General features: G+C 40.4%; 1 protein-coding gene across 3 annotated transcripts in view; it reads left to right on the top strand.

The window, feature by feature from the left end:
* The window catches only part of SACS (sacsin molecular chaperone), a 164,752-nt gene that overhangs the window by 49,562 nt on the left and 97,339 nt on the right, over nucleotides 1-17,851 (top strand). Inside the window, exon 1 of one of the 3 annotated variants that reach the window (XM_006138875.4) lies at nucleotides 12,059-12,330. The exons of 1 other annotated variant lie outside the window; for it this stretch is intronic. The gene's annotated coding sequence lies outside the window, so the exon portion shown is untranslated. Of the gene's footprint in view, nucleotides 1-12,058; nucleotides 12,331-17,851 lie in introns of those variants that run through there. One more of the 3 variants, XM_089775516.1, reaches the window with a different exon arrangement.

The raw sequence follows: 17,851 nt of genomic DNA, 5'->3' as shown, positions 1-17,851 counted from the left end.
TTATTCAGTAAACTCTAGCAAAGCCAAACATTTCAGTCAGTTATGTGATGCTGGAGTGACCTCTTGTGGATGAAATCTGACAGATCAGCTGTGACAGAGAACCACAAAAGCAACAATCATTAATCATGGTGAAGCATAATATACATGGAAAAAGGATGAACATAAACACTAAGCAGTAAAGAAGGAACTATGCCCTTTTCTTGCTGCAAGTCATACAATCATAGGACTGGAAGAAGTCTTTTAGTCCAGTCCCCTGCACTCATGGTAGGACTAAGTATTATCTAGACCAGAGATTATCAAAGTGTGATCCATGGACCACTAGTGGTCTGCAAGTTCCATGTAGGTGGTCCATGAATAGTTCCCTCAATGGTGAACACCTGGGTGGCTGCAGAGAGAATGAAGGGCTGCCCATTTAACTGGTGGAGCTGTGCAGTCATGGCTTCATTAATTAGGTGCCTGGAGAAGACACACATGCAATGTGAGATAGTGGCTATGGGGGAAGAGTGGATAGGTGGGAGGGAGCAGTGGAATGAGGTAGGGGAAATAGGAGGTAGGTGGGGGGTAGTGGAGTCAGAAGAGGGGTAAGGGGATTTGGGCTGTGCAGGACTGCGATGGCCAGAAAAAGAGGTGACTTCTTGTAGTCCCAGGGCAGCCGGGAAACACAGCCTTCCTTCTCAGTCTCAGATCTGTGGCTATTGTAGTGGGGAGAAAAAGAGAACACCCTTCCCTTTTCCCCCGGTCCACCACACTGGCTTCCAGGATGGAAAAGAGAGAGAGAGACGCCTGTTCCCAGACCAACTCCATGGTTGCTGTGGCAAGGGAGAGACTTTCCCTCTTTTTCTCCTGTGCCAGCTTGGTAGCTGCTGCAGAGCAGGAGAGACAGCTCTCGCCAACTACTGATAAAACTTAATTGAAGACACTTGAATAAATGGTTTCAAGTTATGTTTGGAGAAAGGTATGGAAGCCACTAAGCCTCCATCTTTGTCATCTGGTATAGTTCTGGCCCTTCAGAGTACTCTCATTGTCACTTAAGTAGCAAGCAGCACTGAGTTTGACAAGGGTGCTGTTATGTGTTTTGTGGAATAAAGACTTATTTGCAAGCTCTTTGAAGCCAAGATTCGTCTGCAAACTCAAAGCTGTGTATTAATGTGCTCCAGGGATTATAAAAACTTGAGAGCAGTGTGAGTTCAAGTACTGGTATTGAAATACGAGTTGTATGCTTTTATTTGTAGAACAAAAAAGTTAATTACTACTTTTTTATATAGCAATTTACAAAACAACATTTGGAAAGATCATTAAGTGGGCCACTGAAACCCTCAACAATTTTCAAGTGATCAGCATTAAAAAAAAAGTTTGAGAACTGTTGATCTCTAGACTAGCGCTGTCAGGTGTTTGTCTAACATTCTGCTAAAAATCTCCTACACAGGAGATTCCACAACCCTTTATTTCAGTACTTAACCACCCCAACAATCGGGAAGTTTTCCCCTAATGTTCAGCCTAAACTGCCCATGCTGCAATTTAAGCCAATTCTTCTCCTAACATCAGAAGTTGAGGAGAACAATTTTTCTTTCTCCTCCTTGTAATAACATGTTTTCAAGTACATACATGGTTATCATGCCTCCTTCCTCCCCCCCCCCCCAAGTCTTCTCCTGAGTTAATAAACTCTTTTTTTCCAAGATTCCTTCCTTTCATGGTATACCCACATCTTGAATACTGTCTACAGATGTGGTCGCTTCATCTAAAAAAAATATACTACATTGGATAAGGTTCAAAAAAGGGAAACAAAAATGATTAGGGGTTTGGAATGGGTCCCATATGAAGAGAGATTTAAAAGACTGGGACTTTTCAGCTTACAAAAGAGGAGGCTAAGAGGGGGATATGATAGAGGTCTTTAAAATCATGACTGCTGTGGAAAAAGCAAATAAGGAAAAGTTATTTACTTGTTCTCATAACATAAGTACTAGGGATCACCAAATGAAATTAATAGGTAGCAGGTTTAAAACAAACAAAAGGAAGCTTTTCTTCATGCAGCACATAGTCAACCTGTAGAACTCCTTGCCAGAGGAGGTTGTGAAGACAAAGACTTTAATAGGGTTCAAGAAAGAGCTAGATAAATTCATGGTGGTTAGGTCCATCAATGGCTATTAGCCAGGATGGGTAGGAATGGTGTCACTAGCCTCTGTTGAAAGGCTAGGAATGGGTGACAGGAGAAGGATTATTGATGATTGCTTGATTTGTTCTCTCTCTCTGGAGCATCTGGCATTGGCCACTGTCAGAAGACAGGATACAGGGCTACCTGGATCTTTGGTCTGGACATTCTTATGTTCTTATATGTTCTTCATGAGTCATATTTTCTAGACCTTTAATCATTCATGTTGCTCTCTTGACTTTCTCCACTTTGTCTATATCTTTCCTGAAATGTGACACCCAGAACTGGACACAATACTCCAGATTAGGCCTAATCAGCATAGAGTAGAGCAGAAAAATTACTTCTTGTGTCTTGTTTACAACATTCTTGGTAATACGTTCTGGAATGATCGTTGCAAAAAAAGCAATCATTGTTGAATATGTTGACTCATATTTAGCTCACGATCCCCTCTGACTTCCAGAACTCCCTCCTTTGGTAGTCATTTTCCATTTTGGATGTGTGCAAGCGATTGCTCCTTGCTATGTGGAACATTGTTTCCTCTAACATTTTCTTGGGTGGGTGGAATTTTCTTTTAGTTGGCTTGAATTTTCTTATGTGCCACACCAATATTGAGCCTCAAGTATGGATGTGCACTATCTGTACAAATGGAAAGCCAAGATATAAATATATATTTAAACAGTTTGTAGACGTGAAGTAAAAAAAAATATTAAGGGATAATTAACAAGGAACAGTGCTTAAGATGCTTATTTAATATGAAATAAAAAGAAAATTAACACTACTTTGGGACTACATGTATTTTATTTTCCTTTCTAACAACTCAAGCTAGTAAGTACACCAAAATGGGGCATACTGAAAACAGCTATATAAATACATCAAAGACGTAGTATAAAAATATGCACCAAAGCCCCAATTTAACAACCTACTCCTATAAACCACTAAAACTTCAGAATCTCACAGAAGCTGCTCTAAAAAATGAAGAATCTGCCAAAATACTGGCATGCTACAGACTTTTGCAGTGCACAACACTATCCCTCTTGCATATGTATTATCTGTGCATAAAATGCTAAACAAATCTATGAGTTAACTAGAAATAGTCATGCTTTCCTTGCAAATATTAATACAATATTTACTGACAGTGGAAGGGAGAGTAAAAGGTATTCACTTAGGCTTATACAGTTTCTCTGGTGGTATGTCTACACTTGCACCCTCTTTTGAAATGCAAATGAAGACATTTGAAATTGCAGATGAAGCTAGGATTAAAATATCTCACACTTCATTTGCATATTCACATTATGGCGCTATTTCAAAATAACTGCGTCTTGACAGCGTCTGTTATTTCGAGAGAAAACCCTTCTCTCGAAATAACTGGTAAACCTCATTGTATGAGGAATAAGGGTTATTTCAAGAGAAGAGTTTTCTCTGGAAATAACTGCATCTTAACAGCATCTGCGAATATTCCATAATGCGAATATGCAAATGAAGCATGGGATATTTAAATTCCAGCTTTATTTGCAATTTCAAATGTCTTCATTTGCATCCCTCTCTCGAAAGAGGGTGCAAGTATAGACATACCCTGGGATGTCACCTCTTAATTTGGTTAATAGTGCACAAACATAGAACATGGAATGTAAAAATAAATAATAAAGCATCACAGACAGTAAACAAAGCCACAACCAACCACTGAAAATAGAAAGGGAAGTAAAACATCAGGTGGTTGGTTATGGGTATTTTAAATGAATTTGTAGAATCCATGCCATGCAAGTGAAACAAAGACCTGTAAAAACAGATAACAGTTCTCCTGGTTTGAAACTTTCACATAGTTTGTGTCACCATCTCAAAGAGTAGAAGCCCTATAGCACATTAGCATATAGCTTCAGAGTTTGTAGATTGATCCATTCTTCAAAGAGCTTCATTAGGGTTACCAGGTGGCTTAAAAAAAAAAAACCAGATGCACTTGATCTCAGATGGAGTGGGGGACACCAGCCAGGAGGGGAGCAGGGCTGGCAGGGTGTGTGTGTGTGTGTGAGAGAGAGAGTGAGTGAGTGAGTGAGAAACCAGCTGGCGCAAAGTAGGGCTGGTGTGGGTATGGGGGTGGGAGTAGGGGGCAGTGAGGCTTGTTGGGGGAGGTCAGAGGAGGGGACCAGCCAGTGGGAAGCAGGTCTGGCCAGGAGGGGGTAAGGGAGAGCGGAGCTGGCCGGGGGAGATCAGGAGGAGGAAGGGGGGGAGAGCCGGCCGGCGGAAAGTAGGGCTGGTTGAGGGCAGTGGGGCTGGCTGGGGTAGATGGGGGGGGGGGAAGAGAACTGGCTGGCGGGAAGCAGGGTTGGCTGGGAGGGGGTTGGGGGAAGTGGGGCTGGTCGGGGAAGGAACGGGGGAGAGAATTGGCCAGTGTGGAGCGCGAGTGACCCGGGCGCATGCAGATCATGGGGTCCCGGCGAAGCACAAATGAGTCCAGCCCCAGGGATTCCCTCCCGTCAGTGTGAGCGTGTCTACTAGCCAGGCAGTACGCAACTACGTACTGATACTCCTAATAATAAAACTTACCTAATTAGAAAATACCGGACATTTTATGTGTCTGATATTTTCTTAATTTTTTTCTGAGACAGAACCCTCAAATACCAGACTGTCCAGTTAAAAACCGGACACCTGGCAACCCTAGTCTTCATCCTACAAAATATCAAGCATCACATTTAGTGCTTGCTACTTCTGAGTACGCCCATTGACTTATAAGAGCCAGAACTGTACCAGATAGTAAAGATCTGGCCTTAATGCTGATACGCTTCCTCAAATTCTAAAACTTAATGGAAATCACTTGTCTAGAATCCAATTCTAATTGGCAAGCCAAACAAATAAACAGGATATATGGCAAAGTTCTTCCAGTTTTAACAATATACCATGTATTAATTACTAACACAGGATTTTAAAAAAAAAATCATTAAGATCAGTATTTTCAGATATCTACAACACTCCAAAAATTCTGTTAAAAGAATCCTTTTCTTTCTTACCTTAAACCAGGGGTTCTCAAACTTTGTGATACCGTGACTCCCCTCTAAGTTGCTGCAACCCCACTCTAAGTTGCTCCTGACCCCCCGGGGTCGGGGGGTCGGGGACCCATAGTTTGAGAAATGCGGTCTTAAACCATTAACCCCTATGTAAACTTTTTTGTTTGAAATGTAATCATGCAAATGTCATGAGCTAGGCCTATCCACAACCTGACTCCTTATCTTCAAAAGCAGCTTAAATGTTTACAACAGAAAAACACTAATATAAGTGAAGTCAGAACCTGCATTAAGATCTGCTAATGCGGAAATCTCTCCACCCTGTGTACTTCTCTTGCTCTGGATCTGTCTCCTTGCAAACAAACTAAATTTTAGTCCCGGCTTTCTAACATATCTAGACAGATGGCCACCTATTAACAAACTCAACATGCCCAAACCCAAGCACTTTATCTTTTCCTCCTGATACTAGATGAAAAATACTTTGGTCTAGAACTTCAGAAGATTCACTGTTTTGTGTTTGCTCTACAAGTTTATCTGTGGAAGATAGAAGGATGCTACGTTATTCTTTCCCTCATCATATTTGTCCAGGCATATTTCAGATCTTGTGATTATATCAGTTGGTAATTAATATCAACTCAGGATGGATTTGGTTTAAATCAAATTGATTTAAATCACTAGTCAAGAAGATTCAATTTAATCATGGTTTTCTACATAAAAGTGCATTCTTAATGCCTTAATACATATTCTTAACAACTCAGAGATATACGTAGGTTTCATTTTTAGAAGGTACGCACTATACATTTATAAACTGATTTATTTTGAAAACTTTTCAGATTAGTTTTACAGCTCTATCAGAAGATGAATGATTGGTTATTTCATTTACCAAAGGTAATTGAAGCAGATATTTATGAAGTCATTGGGAGGTGACCTATCACCAATTCAACTGGTTAATCTTTAGTATTTGGAGGATTTTCTTGGCATGCTGTATTAGGAGAACATCACCTAAAACAACAATGTTATGTATTCAGGATGTTTTTCTTCAACAGCAAACATATAGCATTTTAACAAAACAAGCATATGAATTTTTGAATTTAGTTAAACATTTACATTTATCCATGTATTATAACCAATTATTTCTTTTAATAAATAATACTCTTTTTAAAACGAATTATTGCTTAAGTATGTCAATCCTTGGAACAGAGTGCTGTATCCATGTCTCCCTAAGAGTTATCATGATCAGCTTTCTCTGGGGAGTCTTCTGGAGGTGAGAGACAAACCCACTGGTAATACTCTGGCAATTCTTCTAGCTTGGGCTACCACCTTATTATCCCTTTGAACGGAATGAATTGGCAATCAATTTATAGTCGTGGGCATGTAAGTACTGCATGCCTTCAGTCCAAATTGGGGGGTGAAAGCCCCAGAAAACAGGTCTTTGAAGGGAAAAAGCCATCTTGGGAACCAGAGAGATATGGTCTTTTGTTAGTCAGAAGGCACTGGGGAGCAGCAACCACCAATACAGGCCCAGCAGACCAAAATAAAACAGGCTGTCTGCTGCCAAAGTCAGTTCAGGGTTGGAGCCAGAAGAGTTAGGACAGGAATGCCCCCTAGGCTATGGCAAAAGGTACTAGGGAGGGACAGGGCCTATTGCTGACCATAAGCAGTGGCAGGAGTTCAGAAAGAATCCTGCTGATTCAATTCCAGAGAGGGTATTTAGCCCAAAAGAGTAAGGGGCTAGTTTGTTTATAATTGGCCTTGAAGGGTAAGAAACTATTTTGTATTTTGAGTTTATTACATGGAAGGGGTTCTGAACTGTGAGGACTGAGCCACATAGACCACCAGAGGCAGGTTCATAAATTGCAGGGGGCTCTGCTAGTTCTAGAACTGTCAAGTAATTTCTAAATTTATTTGTGTGATTAATCACATTGTTAATAAGAAAAAAAACATATATTTAAGTATTTTGGATATTTTCTACATTTTCAAATATTTTGATTTCAGCTGCAAAACAATACAAAGTGTACAGTTCTCACTAATTTTATTACAATTATTTGCATTGTAAAAACAAGATAAATGGTATTATTTTTCATTTAACCTAATACAAATACTGTAGTGCAATCTGTCACGAACGTTGAACTTATAGATGTAGAATTAGATACAAAAATAGCTGGATTCAAAATAAAATAATGTAAAACCTTAGATCCTACAAGTCCACTCAGACCTATTTCTTATACAGACAATTGCTTAGACAAACAAGTTTGTTTTCATTTGCAGGAGATAATGCTACCCTCTTCTTGTTTACAATATCATCTGAAAGTGAGAACAGGCATTCGTTAAAGCTGATGTTATAAGATATTTACATACGAGATACACTAAAGATGTGTATGTCTCTTCATACTTCAACTACCATTCCAAGGGACATGCATCCATGCTAATATGTTTTGCTTGATAACAATCTAAAGCAGTGCGGACTGATGCATATTCATTTTCATCATCTGAGTAGGATGCCACCAGCAAAAGATTGATTTTCCTTCTTGGTGGTTCAGTTCTTTAGTTTCTACATCAAAGTGTTGCACTTTTAAGATTTCCAAAAGCATGCTCAACACTTAGTTCCTTTCAGATTTTGGAAAATACTTCAGATTCTTGAACCTTGGATCCAGTGCTGCTATATTTATAAATTTCACATTGGTACCTTATTTGCATTTTGTTACATCTGCAATGAAAGTGTTCTTACAATGAACATATGCTGGGGAATCATCTGAGATTGCTATAATATAGATGACAGAATGTGGGTAAAACAGGAGACGTACAGTTCAGTTCATACATTTAATCAATGCATTTTTTAACAAGTGTCATCAGCATGGAAGCATGTTCTCTGGAAGGATGTCAGAAACATGAAGAGGCATATGAATGTTTAGCATATCTGATGCATAAATATCTTGCGGCACCAGCTATAAAAGTGCCATGTGAATGCCTGTTCTCACTTTCAGGTGATACTGTAAATAAGAAGCCAGCAGCATTGTCTCCTGTAAATGTAAGCAATCTTATTTCTCTTAGCAATTGGCTGAACAAAAAGCAGGACTGAATGAACTTGTAGGCACTAAAGTTTTACATAGTTTTGTGTTTCAGTGTAGTTATGTAACAAAAAAAATTCTACATTTGTAGCTTGCACTTTCACACTAAAGTGATTCCTCTACAATACTTGTAGAAGGTACATTGAAAAATACTAATTCTTTTGTTTATCATGTTTATAGTGCAAATATTAGTAATGTAAAATAATATAATGTGACACTGTACTTTTTGTATTCTGTTTTATAACTGAAATAAATATATATGAAAATGTAAAAAAATATACCCCTCTTCGAAAGACCCTGTACTCCTTAGATGAGGAGTACAGGATCTTTCAAAAAGCCTGCCGTTTTTGAAAGAACCGTGTCGAGACCACGGGTTTACTTTCGATATGGCGCTTTTTCAAAAGCGTGCCACGACGCGATTATGCAAATGAAGTGTGGGATATTTAAATCCTCGCATCATTTGCAATTTCGAAGTGTCTAATTTACATCCCTCTGTCGAAAGAGGGATGTAGTCTAGACACAGCCTCTCTTTCACACACACTCTCTCTCTATGTCTCTGTAGCCCCTAGCCCTACTTCTTCTGAAGTTTCCTCCTTGTGAAAATTATTTCCACCCTTGGATTAGATCAGGGCTACTCAACTTTGGAAGCCCCAGGGGCCACAATGATACTCACAGCACATGCCAAGAGCTGCAACTTAAGTGTGGTTGCATATACAAACAGGGCCGGCCTGAGCCATTCGTGCACCCCAGACCCCGTGAGTGCGGCCCCACCCCCGGGGCACTGGCGCATATGCGGCCCGCCCACTGCCGCCCGGTTCGGCAACCCTGCGCGGCAGCACCCCCTACAATGGGGCATCCCAAGCGGTAGCCCAGTCAGCCCCATAGCTTGGGCTGGCTCTGTATACAAATATATATGCATATGCAAATAGCTTCTTTTCACACTGATGGGCATGAATACAAAGATTAAGGCAAGACTACACAACACGCAGGCCCCTTTTAAGTCAGTTCTGCTGATATTAATAAAATGCAGTATTTACCAGTTTTCCACCCATATGACAGCAGTTCAATGACAGTCCAGGAATTTAACTACTGAATGCACATCAACAGAAGACCATTATATTGACTACTTTTTTGTTTTGGCTCCCACACACAGGTCGTGTGTTGAGCCCCGCGTAAACCCAAACTGCACAGTAGGCAGCAAACAAATGGGCAGTGGGCTGTGGGCCATGTGTTGAGTAGCCCTAGTTTAGATGATCAAACAGTTTCTTTTGGCCTTACAGTCTGCAAATCTCCATAAATTGCTTGTGGCCCTGAGCAGCCTGCTTGGTCCCAAAACTAACAGTGAGTGAGTGACATGGGAGGCAGCTCAAACATGCAGAGGAGACGCCCAGGGGCAGTACATTAGCCTTGCAGGGCAGGGGTGGATTGTGGCAGTGATATCACAAGGCGTTTTCTAGTACCTCTGCCTATTGGTTAAAGGACATTGGGAGGCGGTGACATCACAGAGAATACATGACAATGGCCAGATAGGACAGGCTGCAGGAAAGGGGCAATCTCAGAGACCGCTGGAGGCAACATCAGAAGTAACTGTTCCCTTCTGCTCTGCACTTACGAGGCCTCAACTGGAGTCTTGTGTCTAGTTCTGGGCACCACATTTCAAGAAAGCTATGGAGAAATTGGAGAAGGTCCAAAGAAGAGGAACTTAAATGATTAAAGGTCTAGAGAACATGACCAATGAGGGAAGATGAAAAGAATTGGTTTTGGTGAGTTTGGAAAAGAGAAGACTGAGAAGGGACATGATAGCAGTTTTCAAGTACCTAAAAGGATGTTACAAGGAGGGAGAAAAATTGTTCTGCTTCATATCTGATGATAGACCAAGAAGCAATGGGCTTGAATTGTAACCGGAGATTTAGGTTGGACATTAGGAAAAACTTCCTGTCAAGATGGTTAAACACTGGAATAAATTGCCTCGGGAGGTTGTGGAATCTTCATCATTGGAGATATTTAAGAGCAGCTTAGCTAGACATCTATCAGGGATGATAAGAAGGTGCTTGGTCCTACTGTGAGGGCAGGGGACTGGACTTATGACCTCTGGAGGCCCCTTCCAGTTCTAGTATTGTATGATTCTATGAAGAGACTTTCCAGATGGAGGTGCTTTTTGTCCAAGTGGCCTGAAGTTGTCAAGAAAGGTCTTTTCATACTCCAGAGACTGGTCTATCAAGGATAAGGGAGATTGGGGCTGTCCAGAGGGTAGCAGTGAGATCAGATTTTGAGAACATCAGACCCCAAGGTTTACGAAAAGGAAGCATGAACTTGGATGTAGAATGAGTAGGTGTGTCAGGATTTTATTTATTTTTGTTTAACAGGTCTGTAGCAATGGTGATTGGGGGTTTCTGCAGCAGCCTTTATAGCATAGCTACAATAGCTATCCCACCACCACCAATCCAGGGAATGGGATCCTTGTAACGAGGGAGCAAAGGGAGAGTGCCTCAAGGTAAAATTTCCAAGTGAAAAGCTTGGTGGTAGCCACAGATAATCAAGTCATAGGAAACCTGTGGTCACGAGACCTTTTTATTACTGCTTATCATAGAAATGTAGGTCAGGAAGGGGATCTTGAGAGATCATGTAGTCCACCCCCCCCCCCCCACATAGATGCAAACCATATATACTTAGACCAGCCATGACACCTGTTTGAAAAGAAAATGATGGGAATTCCACAGCCTCCCATGGAGCCTAATCCAGTACTTAACTATCCTTAGATAACATTTGTTTTCTAATATTTAACTGAAATCTCTCTTGTCACAGATTAAGTCACTTACTACCTGTTCTACCTTCAGAAGACATGGAAAGCACTTGACCTCTGTCCTTTCTATAATGGCCCTTACAATATATGAAGGCTGATCAGGTCCCCTTTCAGTCCTGTGTTCTCAAAATTAACCTTGCCCATTTTTAAAAATCTGTCTTCATGGGTCTGATTTTTCTGAAACTTTAATCATTTTTGTTGCTGGCCCCAGGGAGCAGCTACTGTCTGCCCCCGCTCTCTGCTTTGAGCACCTCCTTTTGAGCTCCCACTACCCTGCTTTGAGCCCACCCCACCCTCTGACTCCTGCACCCACCATTTCCTGCCCTGAAGAACCTGAACAATAATGGGTAAATCTTCTAGTGCCACATAAAACAATAGAGAGGGGCCACGGTCCTCTAGATTCAGATAGGAATTCTAAGTCCCAAACTACAATGTATGGCCAGTCTTCAGTGATCCTGACAAGTATCCTTGCCAACTTGGAAAAGAATAGCCAAAGTCAGGGCACAACTGATAAACAAGTTTTGATACTTAGGTTTCAAATAGAGAGCCACGACTTAATCAACATTTCTTAAATGAGAAATCTAAGTGTGGAATAGCAAGGAAGTGTACAAAAGCTACTACAAAGAGAAAAAATGTTCATGATTTGAAAAAAGTCCCATGGAAAACCTGCACTTTTTATACTGTAAGCATTGTCAGACATCATAGAACTGAGCAAGCATCAGACAGCCAGAAAGAGAAACTGACTGGTATAATTTCCCAGGCTGAAAGAAATGCAGAAAGTGAAGAAACAGCATAAAAGGTGAAAAGCAAGTTTGATATCTAAAAAAATCTTAATATCTGATCAGTTAATGCAAATGGAGGCATTTTTAATAGGACTTCTGCCTTGACAAATAATATTTAATAAAACCACTACATTTTGAGGTGGCATCCTCACTTTGTATTTTACTTCATGCAACAGATTATCTAAACCCTCTGCAAACTGCCATTTTTCTGTGCTGTTGAAATCGGATACACGCAGGACCATATCTCTTTAAAAAAAAAAGGAGAGGAAGAGATTGCTGGCAGGGGAGAGCTAAAGCCTCTGCTGCATTAAACTTGTTTGGTTACATAGAGGCTGCTGCATGGTCACGCATTATGCTGAAATCTGCTGATTTTACAAAAGGGGGAGAGGGCCAAGATTGTTTTGAGCTTCAGATGCTGTTGAACAGCAGCAACCAATGGAAGAAATGGCATAATGGACAGGCCAGTATGTGAAAGCAGTTTATGAAGAAATAGCTAAATACAGTGGTTTGTCCTGTCTGATCATCTGATACTGTAAGTATTAGCATGATATAGGGTTGGTAAGTCATTGCAGTGTGAGATATGGGTATCATGATGCTATTAGCATTCATTATGGCAGAAACCACAGGCTTTGACATATTTAATAGTGTATTTAGCTGCATGGTTATTGTCTATGTGTCTACAGAATTTCTGGGTGACTCATAAGCTGCAGTGTGGTAGCGGTATGGATGGAATAAGGATTTGCACATTAGCTTGCCTCTCCATTTCAATGCTGTCTTTGGTGCACTGTATTGTGAGAAATGTTAGTTTATTGCTGCAGTACTATACACATAAAGAGGCCTGTTTCTGAATTTGATCAACAGCCCTTGAATGCTGGGCTTTGTGGTGTTTTCTTTGTTTGACATTACTGCAACTGACATAATTTTAAAAAACAACTAAAAATACCACTCACTCCAGCTTACTTGCTAGATGCTGTAGTCTAAGCAAGATTTGCAGCAAGTAATTTTCCAAGTGTACATATTTGTAATGGGTTGCAAGACACCATTAACTTTATCAGTTTATCTTTGTGAGATTTGTTCTCTAGAAAGTGTGCCAATTATGATTGACTTAGAAAAGGAATGAACAGTTTCCTGTGTTTTTCTATGTTGTGACTTAAAGAAGAGATATGTATTTCAGATGAAAGCTCTTGTTCATATGGACATTCCACATCTTATTCTTTGGCAGTTGAATTAATGTTTGTCTTCTGTGCATGTCCTAATGAGCTGATGTAGTCTTAGTAACAAATTTAAAAAATATGGCTAACACAAAGTTTACTGCATTGTGTATATGAGCAAATGCTCAATAATGAAGTAAAAAATTATGAAGCTGAACTATTCATACTAACAGAGCAAAGAAGTCATTAATGCACATTTTATCATTAATTTGAAAGTACAGTATATTAATTTTGCTTTCATCTATCAAGCAACTGGCCCATACTTACAGTATAATCACAGTGATAAACTATGAAACAAAATAGCATCCCTATATTAATAAATCAATATACGGTTGATGAGGCACTGTGAAGTTAATCATATCCCGCTCCTGCTGAAATCAATGAGAAATCTCCCATTGACTTCAGTGGCAGCAAAAGGAAGTCCAACAGTGTTAGATTGTGCAGGGACATGACGACACAAAGGGGAGGAGACAATGGCACAAGGGACCTTTCTTTTGTGCACCTGTGTGTAGACCCAGCACAATATCAGTTCCTGAACTTAGGATCTTTGTTCTGTTCCCAGCCACTGTCTGCTCTAGCACTAACCTCTTCGGAAGAAACAGATAAGACAGCTATAGGCCTGATCCTCCCACAGGCTGGGAAGTCCAACCTGAACTCTTTGGGAACTACACTGCAAACTATTTTTGGATACTGGAAGTATCCTTAAATAGCTATTCCATGTCTATTAAAGCAGCCATTATTTTAAAATAGATTTCAAAATAATGGGTGGCTCATTCCGATGTCCCAGTAACTCTCATTCCACAAGGATTAAGGGGCATTTCAGAATAGCGAGCTATTTTGAAATTTGGTGCTGTGTAGACAATGCCAAATTATGAAATAAGCTATTTTGAAATACATTTAAAATAAGCTACGCAATTTGCATAGTGCAAATTCCATATCTTATTTTGAGCTAAGAGTGCTGTGTAGATGCACCCTTTGGGTGTGTCTAGACTACAGAGATTTTTAGAAAAAAGTGGCCTTTTTCCGAAAAATCTTTATTTGCATCTAGACTGCAGCCGTGTTCTTTCAAAAGTAAATCGAAAGATAACTTGCTGATGATCAGTATATATCCACTTGTTCTAGTGTCAACATTGGCGCTTAACTTAAATAACTCGTCTCCATCCCTGGTATTTTTCCCACTGATTTGTAGAGAGCAATCATGTCTTCTCACAGCCTTTGTTGGTTAAGCTAAACAAACCAACCTCTTATCTCATTAGGTCAGTTTTCCATTCCTGTGATCATTCTTGTAGTCCTCTGCACCTGTTCTAGTGTGAATTCAACCACATGAACCAAATGTGGTTCTTCAAAATCATAACAGCTAGAGATTTACTTTTTTGTTTTTTAATTTAAGATGAGATTATTCAGAACATAATAGTAGGTTCAGAGAGGTGCTGGTATGGTGGATGATCATGCACCAGCTGTTCCTGATCCTTGCTCTATGTAATTATTCAGTGAAAAAAGTCAGTAACCATGCAGAAATATACAAATAAAGATTGGTGAAAAAATGATTCACTTGTCATAGCTACAGCGTGTGCTTTCCCCTTGGTATGCCCATGCAAACCTTTCAATTCCCTCCCTCTTCTTCTTTGCATCCCTTTGCCTTCCTCCCAACTCTGCTGGTCTCTGACCCATAACCCTCTATCATTCCTTCCTTGGTTTACTCCACCCCAGCATGTTGGACATCCCTCAATCCTCCAGTAGTAATGGAAGCTCCTCATATTTCTCTTATCCAATCAGGATGGGTCATTCCTGTTTTTGACATTCCAATCCTTATTCTGGCCTTAACTAAGCAAATACTTAAAGTGTTTTGCTGAACTTCAATCATGTGCTCATTTAAGCCTGTCTATTCAGCAACACGTGCTTAAGTACATTGCTAAATAGGGATGAACTTAAACATGGGCTTTAATACTTTGCTGGACTGGTGCCTCTGTGTACAGTGGAGAGAACAATATTTTTAGAAGCACATCAGGACCTCCACTTCACAATGTGCTCCCAACTGTTCAGGGTGAATGAGAGTAGCACCCTGCCCATCCACGAATAAGTAAGAATGCCATTCTGATTTTATTACCGTTCTGAGCTTCAGACACACAGACTTTAGAGTGAAAGAAAACGTTTGCCTCTATTTAGTAAGAGCAAATACTGTCCCAGTCCTGCGTCATCCAGTGTCTAAGCCCAATTGGGGTTGATATTCAGCGGACTTAACATGTCACATTATGCTTAAATATTGGAGGACACCAGGTATTTTTCACCTGATTTTAGCGGTGTTTGTTATGTCATAATCTGAAGATTTCTCTGTTAATCATTATCAGTCATCTGATGTTTTATAAAATGTACATATATACAATTAAGAAAAGCAAGGTGAGTGGGTTGGGAGCCCCATCACTTGGGGACTCTACAATTACTTTGGACAGTATACTTTAGGGAATAGTCTGTTGCAGGAAAATGGCATATGTTATGTAATAGGACTTTTTAAAATCTTTTACTGCAGTATTACTATGAAAACTAAATAATTTCTGTCCATTTTGCATTAGTTATTACGAAGATGATGCCAGAGAAATTATCTTTCTCATTTTTATGTGTGATACACAGTATGCACAAATGCTCATTTTTCAAATGCATCAGTATAGTAAGTGGAGGCTGTGGAGGCTATGTGTGTGAAAATAATGGAGCAAAGAGAGTTGCACAGTCTCTTATAGTGAACTGATTTGCTCTGTCTTCTCTGTCTCCATCTCTCCCCCTCCCCCGGATACCCTTCATGATTTGGGAGCATATTATTTAGAATAGCAGTAATAACAATTGCATTTTGAAAGCTTTTTGAATTGAATATTGAGAATACAGTAATAGAAAGTATGGTATATTTGGGTTATTCTTTGAAGTATGTAAAATTTAAAAGGATACACAAAATATCTTTACAATTTTTGTGTGTTTTCCTCATCATCCATCATAATTAACTATCTGGAAATTAATCTGAAGTTACTTTCCTTACTAATTTCTCATTTATGTTATATTTCACTCTACAGCAGCATCTGTAGAGACCTTTGTTAAAACTTTTCTCATGAATAGTATTTTGCATTTATAAATCACTTGTGAAAGGATTTCAAAGAACTTCCCAGACACTAATAAATTAAGCTGTATAATACTCTATCAGTTAATATAGTTGTTATTAACGGATAATGTTGTTATCTCTGTTTTCTAGGCTATCATATTTTTTCATTAGAATAGAAGCACTGAAATATTTGTTTGGAAATATATATATATATAATTACAGACATGTTACAAGACAGTATAAGAATAAAAAAGAGGTCAAATTGTGGGCATGCCAATCTTGGCAGAATCCCCTTAAGAATTATTCTTGTGCCACATGGAACACAGTTGTTGTCATTAATGTCATCTGTTACATATGCTGGATTTCATGTACATCATATTTATTTATAGCATAGACAAAGGTTGCAAATATTCTCATCTGTGCATGTTGTGTGCAGCCAAGACTCTATATTAATTTTCTTGCTTTCACAATGTTTTGCATTTCCAGAGTCAAACTTTCAGCATGCTGCATATCTCAGGTTAGACACAAAACTCCCACATATAGAGAGATTAACATGGTTAAATGATCTAGCTAAAATATAGTATACATGGAATATAAAATGCAATATCATTTTGCTGCAATTTTGGCTGAAAAATGGCATACAAATGTAAGTATCATGGACCCTATTTGGCAAACAATAACTTCACCACAGAAGTCAGAAGTTACTTCTGATTTATTGTAATTGACACGTCAGTTGGACTGTACATATTTATAGAACTTTAGAAATATTTATAAAAATCTTCACAATGTTGTTCTGGGGGGGTAGGTGAACAAACTTTTTAAAATCCATTTGGAGATGTGCTTTCTGTGGAGTTTGGTTCCATTTATGTTGAAATAAAGTTATCATAGAATCATGGAATTATAGAATACTAGAACTGGAAGGGACCTCAAGAGATTATCAAATTCAAGTTCATTAGCTGTAAAGGTCCAAAAAATCCCATGTGCCAGACACAGGCAGGATCATCCTTGGCATTTATGAGGCCTTATGGCAGGGGGGGCAATAATTTTTTGCCTGACATCGGAAGGGGTGGGGCCTCAAACGGAAAGGGCGGGGCCAGGATGCTTCCGGGCTTCCCCACCCACAGACCACGATTCTTGGGGTGGGGAGCCCCTTTGCCCCCCTTCCCACTAAGCACCTGTGCCCCTGGCTGTGGGAGGAGACTTCCTATGCTCTCTCACCCCCAGGCCTGCCAGAAGCGCGTGGCGATTCTAAGTGCTGCACACTCCTCTCAGGGTGGGGGCAGGGCAGAGGAGTGTGCAGCACTTAGAAGCGCTACACGCTCCTGGCAGGTCAGGAGGAGGCTTCACCTGATTGTCCTGGGGGTGTGGGAGCATGTAAAGCTTCCTCCCGCCCTGCCAGGAGTGCAGGGTGCTTCAAAGCACCACATGCTCCTGGCAGGGCAGAGGAAACTTTGTGCGCTTCCTCCTGCCCTCAGGCCCTAATTGGTCTGGGGATGGGGGAGCATGGAAAGTCTCCTCCCACCGCCAGAAGCCTGGGTGCTTAGTGGGAAGGATGGGCAAAGGGGGTCCCCCACCCCAAAACTCATGTTCTGTGGGTGGGGAAGCTCGGAAGCATCCTGGCCCCAACCCTTCCTAATTGGCCTGGGAGTGAGGGGGAGGGGCACAGCAGGGTCTCCACGGGCCGGATCAACCCTCTTGGTGAGCTGGATCTGGCCCACGAAGGCCCTTTTGCCCAGTCCTGCCTTCTGGAGTTTTAT

The sequence above is a fragment of the Pelodiscus sinensis genome, chromosome 1 (genome assembly GCF_052426305.1).
Source record: "Pelodiscus sinensis isolate ZL-2025 chromosome 1, ASM5242630v1, whole genome shotgun sequence".
NCBI lineage: Eukaryota > Metazoa > Chordata > Testudines > Trionychidae > Pelodiscus > Pelodiscus sinensis.
This window is presented reverse-complemented; position numbering and strand designations above follow the sequence as displayed.